Genomic DNA, 13,474 nt, shown 5'->3' with positions numbered 1-13,474 from the left:
ACTGTGGGGTCTTGCATGTTGCTGTGATGCTGGAAGTTATGCCACTGGTATTTCAAATACCAGAAGGGTCACCCATGGCGGATAGGTTTCAGCTGAGCTTCCAGACTAACACAGACTAGGAGGAAGGACCCGGCAGTCACCTTCTGAAAAAATTAGCCAGTGAAACCTATGAATAGCTGCAGAACATTGCCTGATATAGTGCCGGAAGATGAGCCCCTCAGGTTGGAAGGCATTCAAAATATGAGTGGGGAATAGCTGCCACCTCAAAGTAGAGTCAGTCTTAATGATATGGATGAGTCAAGCTTTCAGGACCTTCATTTGCTGATATGGCACAACTCAAAATGAGAATAAACAGCTGTAAACATCCATTCATAATAGGAACATGAATATATGAAGTATGAATCTAGAAAAATTGGAAATCATCAAAAATGAAATGGAAAGCATAAACATCGATATCCTAGGCATTAGTGAGCTGAAATGGACTAGTATTGGCCAACTGGAACCAGAAAATCACATGGTCTACTATGCCAAGATTGACAAATTGAAGAGGAATGCTGTTGCATTCATCATCAAAAAGAATATTTCGGAGGGGGGCCAAGATGGCTGACTAGGTAGACACTACCTCGGATCCCTCTTGCAACAAAGACTCAGAAAAACAAGTGAATTGATCACATACATGACAATCTACGAACCCTGAACAACAAACACAGATTTAAGGAGTTGACCTGAGTGACAGAGATGGAGAATGAACAACTACGGGGAAGCAGCGACTGTTTTCGGAGCCTGGAGCCAGCGTCCCAGTCCGGTAACCTTGGCGCCGGGCTTAGGACTGGGTGCAGGGGAGCTGAACACAACAACTTGTGACAGTGCAAACACAGGGCGCAGTCCTACCCCCCTGAACTGACCCCGGGAGGGGGTCCAGCCGGTCTGTGCGGGTGGCGTGGTGACGCGGCTGGTGGGAGAAGTCCCCGGGAGGCAGCAACTGATTTTGGAGGCGGGAGTGCAGCGTCCCAGCCGGGGAACCTTGACGCTGGGCTTTGAACTGGCAGCAGAGGACCCGACCGCAGCTTCTGCGGGCCAGACCCTTGGGGGCAATCTCTACACAGCCAGCACACATAGGCAACACGCCCCTTGGGAATCTCAGATAAAATAGTCATCCCAAGCAAGATAAGCAACTTTGGCTATATTCCAGGGTGCTACTCTCTCCTGTTTTTCAGAACCCTCCCCTCCCCTTCCCAGGCAGCTTCATTAACATTGGAATTTCCTGAGCCAGAGGGAGAATGGCTCCGGCTCCGCAGCTTTGCTTTTCCCTTTTTTTTTTTTGGTCTTTTCCTAACCCATTCTTCATGCCTGAGAGAAGCAACCACAAAAAACCCAGGGACCAAAAATCCTTCCCTAATTGGACTAAAAACAGAGAACCAGCTCCAGCCAAGCATATATGATCCGTATCTTGGGCTTTCTTCCCTACTGGGAACAAGGTGACTGTTATAATGAAAAGGCATTTCTGATAGGAATCTGACTGCATTTTTTTAGCAGATTTACAGGAAAAATGAGTTTCCCAGGTCTGATATCTCTGCTTATTCAACAGAGCCCTCACTGACCCACAACAGGGAACTGAGGGCTGAAGCTCTCCCCAGACCACCTAGCCTCTTGCCTTAGAGGTCTAAGGAGGGTGACACCTACCAATCTGTAGAGGTACTTCCATTGGGGGCCTAGGGTACAGCTGCAGAGCCCTCCCGCCAAGGTGCTTTAGGAATACAGACACCCTACCTCACTGACACTTGGGGGAAGCCTGTCAGCATCCTGCACCCCTGGAGTGTGAACCCCAGCTGCTAATAGAATCTGGTGCACACAACTATCACCACTACTTCTCGAGGTGGATAGGTGTTAGGGTGCAGCACACACTTGATGACCCAAAATCAGATTCTACTCAAGAACAGTGAATAGACTCAGGCATATATATCTGGCAACAGCCCAAACCAGCTGGTAATAGGTCATAAGTAAGTCAAGGGCTACAACAAACAAGACAGCACAATCTAGTAGCCCATCCACGTATATTGAAAGAAAACAAAACAAGATAAGACTCAGTGAGCAAATATAGAATAAATCACTACAATATCTTAGTGATGGCTCGGAGAGAGCAGTCGATATCAAACCACGTAAAGAAACAGACCATGACAGCTTCTACAACCCCCCAAACAAAAGAATCAAAATCTTTCCCAAATGAAGATACAATCCTGGAATTGCCAGATGCAGAATATAAAAAACTAATTTACAGAATGCTTCAAGACATCAGAGATGACCTGAGAAATGAAATAAGGCAAACTGCAGAAAAAGCCAAGGAACACACTGATAAAACAGTTGAAGAACTCAAAAAGATTATTAAGAACATAGTGGAAAAATTAATAAGTTGCAAGAATCCATAGAGAGACAGCATGCAGAAATCCAAAAGATTAACAATAAAATTACAGAATTAGACAACTCAATAGGAAGTCAGAGGAGCAGACTCGAGCAATTAGAATGCAGAGTGGGACATCTGGAGGGCCAGGGAATTAACACCAACATAGCTGAAAAAAAAATCAGATAAAAGAATTTAAAAAAATGAAGAAACCCTAAGAATCATGTGGGACTCTATCAAGAAGGATAACTTGCGTGTGATTGGAGTCCCAGAACAGGGAGGGAGGACAGAAAACATAGAGAAAATAGTTGAAGATCTCCTGACAGAAAACTTCCCTGACATCATGAAAGACGAAAGGATATCTATCCAAGATGCTCATTGAACCCCATTTAAGATTGATCCAAAAAGAAAAACACCAAGACATATTATCATCAAACTTGCCAAAGCCAAAGATAAACAGAAAATTTTAAAAGCAGCCAGGGATAAAAGAAAGGTCTCCTTCAAGGGAGAATCAATAATAAGTTCAGACTACTCAGCAGAAACCATGCAGGCAAGAAAGCAATGGGATGACATATACAGAGCACTAAAGAAGAAAAACTGCCAGCCAAGGATCATATATCCAGCAAAACTCTCTCTGAAATGTGAAGGCGAAATTAAGATATTTACAGATAAACACAAGCTTAGAGAATTTGCAAAAACCAAACCAAAGCTACAAGAAATACTAAAGGACATTGTTTGGTCAGAAAACCAATAATATCAGATACCAGCACAACACAAGGTCACAGAATAGAACATCCTGATATCAACTCAAATAGGGAAATCACAAAAACAAATTAAGATTAATTAAAAAAAAAAATTCTCAAAACAGGGAAGCATTGAAGTCAATATGTAAAAGATCACAATAATCAAAAAGCGGGACTAAATACAGGTGGCATAGAACTGCCATATGGAGAGGGATACAAGGTGATATAGGACAATACAAGTTAGGTTTTTACTTAGAAAAATAGGGGTAAATATTAAGGTAACCACAAAGAGGTATAACAACTCCATAACTCAAAATAAAAACCAAGAAAAATGTAACGACTCAACAAACATAAAGTCAAATACTATGAAAATGAGGATCTCACAATTTACAAAGAAAAACGTCTCAGCACAAAAAAGTAAGTGGAAAAAGGAAATTGTCAACAACACACATAAAAAGGCATCAAAATGACAACACTAAACACTTACAAAAAATTTTTTTTTTTTTTTTTTTACTTATCTATAATTACGCTGAATGTAAATGGACTAAATGCACCAATAAAGAGACAGAGAGTTTCGGACTGGATAAAGACACACGATCCGTCTATTTGCTGCCTACAAGAGACACACCTTAGACTTAGAGACACATACAAACTAAAACTCAAAGGATGGAAAAAAATATATCAAGCAAACAATAAGCAAAAAAGAAGAGGAGTAGCAATATTAATTTCCGACAAAGACTTTAAACTTAAATCCACCGCAAAGGATAAAGAAGGACACTACATAATGATAAAAGGGACAGCTGATCAGGAAGATATACCCATATTAAATAATATTTATGCACCCAATGACAGGGCTGCAAGATACATAAATTAAATTTCAACAGAACTGAAAAGTGGGATAGATACCTCCACAATTATAGTAGGAGACTTCAACACACCACTTTCGGAGAAGGACAGGATATCCAGTAAGAAGCTCAATAGAGACACGGAAGACCTAATTACAACAATCAACCAACTTGACCTCATTGACTTATACAAAACTCTCCACCCAACTGCTGCAAAATATACTTTTTTTTCTAGCACACATGGAACATTCTCTAGAATAGACCACATATTAGGTCATAAAACAAACCTTTGCAGAATCCAAAACATCGAAATATTACAAAGCATCTTCTCAGACCACAAGGCAATAAAACTAGAAATCAATAACAGAAACACTAGGGAAAAGAAATCAAATACTTGGAAACTGAACAATACCCTCCTGAAAAAAGACTGGGTTATAGAAGACATTGAGGAGGAAATAAGGAAATTCATAGAATGCAACGAGAATGAAAATACTTCCTATCAAAACCTCTGGGACACAGCAAAAGCAGTGCTCAGAGGCCAATTTATATCGATAAATGCACACATAGAAAAAGAAGAAAGAGCCAAAATCAGAGAACTGTCCCTACAACTTGAACAAATAGAAAGTGAGCAACAAAAGAATCCATCAGGCACCAGAAGAAAACAAATAATAAAAATTAGAGCTGAACTAAATGAATTAGAGAACAGAAAAACAATTGAAAGAATTAACAAAGCCAAAAGCTGGTTCTTTGAAAAAATTAATAAAATTGATAAACCATTGCCTAGACTGACTAAAGAAATACAGGAAAGGAAACAAATAACCCGAATAAGAAACGAGAAGGACCACATCACAACAGACCCAACTGAAATTAAAAGAATCATATCAGATTATTACGAAAAATTGTACTCTAACAAATTTGCAAACCTAGAAGAAATGGATGAATTCTTGGAAAAACACTACCTACCTAAACTAACACATTCAGAAGTAGAACAACTAAATAGACCCATAACAAAAAAAGAGATTGAAAGGGTAATCAAAAAACTCCCAACAAAAAAAAGCCCTGGCCCAGATGGCTATACTGCAGAGTTCTACCAAACTTTCAGAGAAGAGTTAACACCACTACTATTAAAGGTATTTCAAAGCATAGAAAATGACGGAATACTACCCAACTCATTCTATGAAGCCACCATTTCCCTGATACCACAACCAGGTAAAGACATCACAAAAAAAGAAAATTACAGACTTATATCCCTCATGAACATAGATGCAAAAATCCTCAACAAAATTCTAGCCAATAGAATTCAACAACATATCAAAAAAATAATTCACTTTGACCAAGTGGGATTTATACCAGATATGCAAGGCTGGTTTAATATTAGAAAAACCATTAATGTAATCCACCATATAAATAAAACAAAAGACAAAAACCACATGATCTTATCAATTGATGCAGAAAAGGCATTTGACAAAGTTCAACACCCATTTATGATAAAAACTCTCACCAAAATAGGAATTGAAGGAAAATTCCTCAACATAATAAAGGGCATCTATGCAAAGCCAACAGCCAACCTCACTCTAAGTGGAGAGAGCCTGAAAGCATTTCCCTTGAGAACGGGAACCAGACAAGGATGCCCTTTATCACCGCTCTTATTCAACATTTTGCTAGAAGTCCTAGCCAGAGCAATTAGGCTAGACAAAGAAATAAAGGGCATCCGGATTGGCAAGGAGGAAGTAAAATTATCTCTATTTGCAGATGACATAATCTTATACACAGAAAACCCTAAGGAATCCTCCAGAAAACTACTGAAACTAATAGAAGAGTTTGGCAGAGTCTCAGGTTACAAGATAAACATACAAAAATCACTTGGATTCCTCTACATCAACAAAAAGAACATGGAAGAGGAAATAACCAAATCAATACCATTCACAGTAGCCCCCTAGAAGATAAAATACTTAGGAATAAATCTTACCAAGGATGTAAAAGACCTATACAAAGAAAATTACAAAGCTCTACTACAAGAAATTCAAAAGGACATACTTAAGTGGAAAAACATACCTTGCTCACGGATAGGAAGACTTAACATAGTAAAAATGTCTATTCTACCAAAAGCCATCTATACATACAATGCACTTCCGATACAAATTCCAATGTCATTTTTTAATGTGATAGAGAAACAAATCACCAACTTCATATGGAAGGGAAAGAAGCCTCGGATAAGCAAAGCATTACTGAAAAAGAAGAAGAAAGTGGGAGGCCTCACTCTACCTGATTTCAGAACCTATTATACAGCCACAGTAGTCAAAACAGCCTGGTACTGGTACAACAACAGACACATAGACCAGTGGAACAGAATTGAGAACCCAGATCTAAATCCATCCACGTATGAGCAGCTGATATTTGACAAAGGCCCAGTGTCAGTTAATTGGGGAAAAGATAGTCTTTTTAACAAATGGTGCTGGCGTAACTGGATATCCATTTGCAAAAAAATGAAACAGGACCCGTACCTCACGCCATGCACAAAAACTAACTCCAAGTGGATCAAAGACCTAAACATAAAGACTAAAATGATAAAGATTATGGAATTAAAAATAGAGACAACCTTAGGGGCCTAATACAAGGCATAAACAGAATACAAAACATTACCAAAAATGACGAAGAGAAACCAGATAACTGGGAGCTCCTAAAAATCAAACACCTATGCTCATCTAAAGACTTCACCAAAAGAGTAAAAAGACCACCTACAGACTGGGAAAGAATTTTCAGCTGTGACATCTCCGACCAGCGCCTGATCTTTAAAATCTGTATGATTCTGTCAAAACTCAACCACAAAAAGACAAACAACCCAATCAAGAAGTGGGCAAAGGATATGAACACACATTTCACTAAAGAAGATATTCAGGCAGCTAACAGATACATGAGAAAATGCTCTTGATCATTAGCCATTGGAGAAATGCAAATTAAAACTACGATGAGATTCCACCTCACACCAACAAGGCTGGCATTCATCCAAAAAACACAAAATAATAAATGTTGGAGAGGCTGCGGAGAGATTGGAACTCTTATACACTGCTGGTGGGAATGTAAAATGGTACAACCACTTTGGAAATCCATCTGGCGTTATCTTAAACAGTTAGAAATAGAACTACCATACAACCCAGAAATCCCACTCCTCCGAATACATCCTAGAGAAACAAGAGCTTTCACACAAACAGATATATGCACACCCATGTTTATTGCAGCTCTGTTTACAATAGCAAAAAGCTGGAAGCAACCAAGGTGTCCATCAACGGATGAATGAGTAAATAAATTGTGGTATATTCACACAATGGAATACTACGCATCGATAAAGAACAGTGACAAATCTGTGAAACATTTCATAACATGAAGGAATCTGGAAGGCAGTATATTGAGCGAAATTAGTCAGAGGCAAAAGGACAAATTGTATAAGACCACTATTATAAGATCTTGAGAAATAGTATAAACTGAGAAGAACACATACATACTTTTGTGGTTACAAGGTGGGGAGGGAGGGAGGGTGGGAGAGGGTTTTTTACTGATTAATTAGTAGATAAGAACTGCTTCAGGTGAAGGGAAGGACAATACTCAATACATGGAAGGAGAGCTCTACTGGACTGGACCAAAAGCAAAGAAGTTTCTGGAATAAACTGAATGCTTCCAAGGTTAGCGGAGCAAGGGCGGGGGTTTGGGGACCATGGTTTAGGGGGACTTCTAAGTCAATTGGCAAAATAATTCTATTATGAAAACATTCTGCATCCCACTTTGCAATGTGGCGTCTGGGGTCTTAAATGCTAACAAGCGGCCCTCTAAGATGCATCAATTGGTCTCAACCCACCTGGTGCAAAGGAGAATGAAGAACACCAAGGTCACACGATAACTAAGAGCCCAAGAGACAGAAAGGGCCACATGAACCAGAGACCTACATCATCCTGAGACCAGAAGAACTAGTTGGTGCCCGGCCACAACCGATGACTGCCCTGTCAGGGAGCACAACAGAGAACTCCTGAGGGAGCAGGAGATCAGTGGGATGCAGACCCGAAATTCTCACAAAAAGACCATACTTAATGGTCTGACTGTGACTAGAGGAATCCCGGCGGTCATGGTCCCCAAACCTTCTGTTGGCGCAGGACAGGAACCATTCCCAAAGACAACTCATTAGACGTGAAAGGGACTGGACAGTGGGTAGGAGAGAGATGCTGATGAAGAGTGAGCTACTTGTATCAGGTGGACACTTGAGACTGTGTTGGCGTCTCCCGTCTGGAGGGGGGATGGAAGGATAGAGAGAGTTGGAAGCTGGCAAAATTGTCACGAAAGGAGAGACTGGAAGGGCTGACTCATTAGGGGGAGAGCAAATGGGAGTACGGAGTAAGGTGTATATAAACTTATATGTGACAGTCTGACTTGATTTGTAAACGTTCACTTGAAGCTCAATAAAAGTTAATAAAAAAAAAAAAAGAATATTTCAAGATCTATCCTGAAGAATAACTCTGTCAGTGATAGTATAATTTCCATACACCTACAAAAAGGACCAGTTAATATGATTATTATTCAAATCTACACACCAACCACTAAGGCCAAAGATGAAGAAATTGAAGAGTTTTACCAGCTTCTGCAGTCTGAAATTGATATAACATCTAATGAAGATGCATTGATAATTACTGGTGATTGGAATGCAAAAGTCGGAAATGAAAAAAAGGGAACATTGTTTGGAAATCCTAGCCTTGATGATAGAAATGATGCTGGAGATCACAGGATAGAATTTTTCAAGACCAAGGACTTCTTTACAGCAAATACCTTTTTTCAACAACATAAATGGCCAGTATATACGTGGACCTCACCAGATGAAATACACTATATCAAATTGGATCAAATCAATTTGATCAGGATCGAATCGACTATATCTGCAGAAAGAGATGATGGGAAAGCTCGGTATCATCAGTCAGAACATGCCCAGGGGCCGACTGCAAAGCAGACCATCAATTGCTCATATCTAAGTTCAAGTTGAAACTGAAGAAAATTAGAACAGTTCTACGAGAGCCAAAGTACAACCTTGAGTGTATCCCACCTGAATTTAGGCCCCATCTCAAAAATAGATTTGACACATTGAACAATAATGACCAACTCATTAAGACCAGATGAATTGTGGGATGACATCATACAGGAAGAAAGCAAGAGCTCTTTGAAAAGACAGGAAAGAAAGAAAAGACCAAAACGGATGTCAGAAGAGATTCTGAAGCTTGCTGCTGAACATAGAATAGCTACAGCAAAAAGATTTGACAAAGTAAAAGAGCTGAACAGAAGATTTCAAAGGGCAGCTCGATAAGTATTATAATGAAATGTAAAAAGACTTGGAGTTGGAAAACCAAAAGGAAAGAATGCATTTGACATTTCTTAAGCTGAAAGAGCTGAAGAAAAAATTCAAGACTCTAGTTGCAATATTGAATGGATTCTATGGGGAAAATATTGAATGATGCAGGAAGCATCAAAAGAAGATGGGAGGAATACACAGAGTCACACTGAAGTTGTCAAGGATTTCCTTTTACTTGGATCCACAATCAGCACTCATGGAAGCAGCAGTCAAGAAATCAAACAACTTATTGCATTGGACAAATTTGCTGCAAAAAAAAAACCTCTTTAAAGTGTTAAAAAGCAAAGGTGTCACTTTAAGGACTAAGGTGTGCCTGACCCAAGCCATGGTATTTTCAGTCGCCTCATATGCATGTGAAAGCTGGACAATGAATGAGGAAGATTGAAGAATTGATGACTTTGAATTATGGTGTTCCCGAAAAATATTGAACATACCATGGACTGCCAGAAGAATGAACAAATCTGTCTTGGAAGAAGTACAGCCAGAATGCTCCTTAGAAGCAAAGATAGCTAGCCTTCGTCTCACATACTTGGAACATGTTATCAGGAGAGGCCAGTCCCTGGAGAAGGACTTCATGCTTGGTAAACTAGATGGTCAGCGAAAAAGAGGAAGCCCCTCAACAAGATGGATTAACACAGTGGCTGCAACAATGGGTTTAAACATAACAGTGCCTGTGGGGATGGCACAGGACTGGACACTATTTCGTTTTGAGTTGGAACCAACTCGACGGTACCTAACAACCACAACAACAAACAATAAATGATTAAAAGCATCTTTAAGCATTTCTTACTTGGAAGCAGAAGTAAAAACCATGTACTTGCCTTCTGTCTTCTTCCTTCTGTGGTAAAAATGGCTGAAATCAGATGTGGAAAAGAATATGGCGGCAAAGTAAAATGCATTTCTCTGTCAGCAAATAGTATTAAAAGATGCATAGAAAACATTGTTAAAGATTAGAAAAAGCGAGTATGGAACAAGTCGTGCAGAGTGGAAGGTTTGTTATCCGTTGGGGTGAAAGTACAGAGGTTTCTAGTATGTCTAAGTTAATGGTATTCTTAAGTTCTGTTTTGACAATGAACTACATAAGCAACTTTTTTTGTGAGTCACTAAAGGAAAGAGGAGAAGCCTTGTGGTCCAGTGGTTAAATGTTGGGCTGCTAACCAAAACGTGAGCAGTTCAAATACACCAGCTGCTCCTTGGAAACTCTATGGGACAGTTCTCCTCTGTCCTATAGGGTTGGGATCAACTGGACAGCAAAGGGTTTGGTTTTTTGGTAAAGGAAAGGTACTAGAGAATATATGCTCTCCACAGAAAATTACTTCTTGAAAACTGAGTGAGGGTTACCACCCCTAGAGCAGGCGGTTTGATTAGAGAAAAAAGGAATTCTGAAGTCAGGTAGCAGAGTTGCCCCATTTGTATAATTAATTTGTTTCATTTTTCCTAGACCAGCTATTGTAGCAAAGAAGTGGAAGCCAGAGTTTCATAGGGCAGTATTCTTAAGCCTGAATTTATTTGTGTATGACCAACCTGGGGATCCTGTTAAAATGCAGATTCTGATTCAGTAGGTCTGGCATGGCCTGAGACTTGCAACCAGCTCCCGGGTGATCCTGCTGGTTGTGGTCCACAGACACCTTGAACAGTGAGGACATAAAGAAATATAGGCTGTTAGAGTTGATATTAATTTTGTAAAAATAAGAGCATTTTAAAAATAATAAAATATTTTGTAAGACATGGGGAGTGAGCATATGAATCATTTGAACCGTTGAAAGAAAAATCTGATCAATAAGTCAATTAGAGTTAAAAGGTTTCGTTGGATAGGAAAGAAAAGAAACTGAGAGCAGGGAGCACGCTTTTTTGATCCCCTTATACATGGTACAAACTGTTCGGGGATTTTCCAAAAGGGAAATTTAGAATGATTGGTTGTCTTCTGCATAATTGGCAGGAGGCGGCTTGGACAGGTTTATTAAGTTTATGTGTCTGCATTGAACAGGCTAGTGATGGCTTATCTAATTATTTAAACTTTTATCATGAATTTTTAGTTTCTAGGAGGGGTTAAGAATTAAGTTTAAATGGGAGGAGGGGGCATTTTCTTTAATAGTACCACAGAGAGGTTTGCTTGTTGTCTGTGTCAAAGTCCTTAAGAGCTATCATACATGAACAGGCACTGCTGATTTGGCTTTTATAATATATTTTTTTTAATGTATGATCTTTTAAATAATGACAAATCGTTGTCACTAGAATTACTAATGGCTGTTAGTAAAATTATTAAAAAATAAATAAATACACCTAATCTGTTCTTTAAGGTAAAAGTGGCAACTTAACAATGAGTGAGAAAGTAACTGCTCTTCAAAAGAAACTTGTGGTGTGAAGACAGCATTGTGAAAACAGAGATTTTCCTCATTATATGATTTTGCTGGAATGACACTGCCTTAGTCATCTAGTGCTGCCATAACAAACATACCACAAGTGGATGGCTTTAACAAAGAGAAATTTATTTCCTCAAAGTGATATAGGCTATAAGTCCAAACTCAAGGCTCCAGAGGAAAACTTTCTCTCTCTTTCGGCTCTGGAAGAAGGTCCTTGTCCTCAATCTTCCCATGGTCAAGGAGCTTCTCAGGGTCAGGGACTCCCAGTTCAAAGGACACGCTCTGCTCCTGGTGCTGCTTTCGTGGTGGTATGAGGTCCCCAACTCTCTGCTTGTTTCCCTTTCCTTTTATTTCTTGAGAGATAAAAGGCGGTGCAGGCCACACCCCAGGGAAACTCTAACTTGGATCAGAGAGGTGACCTGAGTAAGGATGGTATTACAATCCCACCCTAATCCTTTTCAACATAAAATTACAATCACAAAATGAAGGACAACCACAAAATACTGGGAATCATGGCCCAGCCAAATTGATACATATTTTGGGGGGACACAATTCAATCCGTTACAGACACTGTGTACCACATAAAAACTTTCATATCTTCACACTAAGAAACCTAGAAACTGAATCTTCTAATATTTAGACATCCCTCATATGACGGATTTTGAACCTATTTACTAAAAATATATTTTAAAAAGCACCTTCTGATTTATCTTCAAGAAAATCTTATTGATAGTGTAACCCTAATACTCCCCAGCATGTTTCCTCCTTTACAAAGTGAGTGATTGAGAACTTGACATAACTAACACCGTGATGAACCTAAAAGTTTTTTTTTTTTTTCTGCCTACCTTCTCCCTTCCACATTCCTTTGTTAATGACTTTGTTTTGTTCTGATGCTAATGACTTTGTTTTGTTCTGTCTGGCCACCTGTGACTTACGACCCCCCATGGAGAGTAGAGCCCAGATGTTTGGCATGTATACCTTTTGCCTGATAAGAAGAAGCCTGGCATGTATTTCTTTAGTCTGACAAAGAGACTCTTGTAATTATCATCCAGCCATGCCATTTGCAGGCTACAAAAACATTTCTAAGCCTGGTAAAAATCATATGAGGTCTACTGTAAAATTGCCTTTTGGGACTCCACAAAGACTGCCTGCATTCCTGCATTGCTGTCGGATATCCCCGTTGGTGCCAACTCCTAAATAAACTTTCTATCTCTGACTTCAGATAGGTTTCATTGACTTGACTGCTCCAGCGCACAGACCCTAACTGGGCAATAATAGCAGAGAATGTAGAAAGGTATTAGCTGGATTTCCACAGTCAATACAACTGAACAATGAATACTCCGTACAATCGTGCATGCCTTCTATTTGGATCTATGAAGTATCTTTTCTTTTTTTTTTTAATCCTTCTGACCATTGAAACCACGTAAGAAAGTAAACCAAACTTAGAACTAGACCACTGATCATACCAGAAAAAGCTAAATCAAATTTTTAAAATATAAAGAAGTATATTTAATCACAATAAATATTTTGCAATTATATTAATAATGTGTAAAAGATTTTAGCGACAATAAAAAATTTACTGTTAATGAATAAAATAATTATTTAAAACTACTAGTTTTTATTCTTTTTTAATTTATATTTTATGTATATTCATGTACATAAAACATTAATACAGCAGTACATTTGAATAACGTATATGTAACTACACGTACATTTTAAAGAGTGCCTTTTTTTTAAAC

This window comes from Loxodonta africana, chromosome 10, assembly GCF_030014295.1.
Source record: "Loxodonta africana isolate mLoxAfr1 chromosome 10, mLoxAfr1.hap2, whole genome shotgun sequence".
NCBI classification, from domain to species: Eukaryota; Metazoa; Chordata; class Mammalia; order Proboscidea; family Elephantidae; genus Loxodonta; species Loxodonta africana.
The sequence above is the reverse complement of the archived record's forward strand: the minus strand, read 5'-3'. Positions refer to the sequence as shown.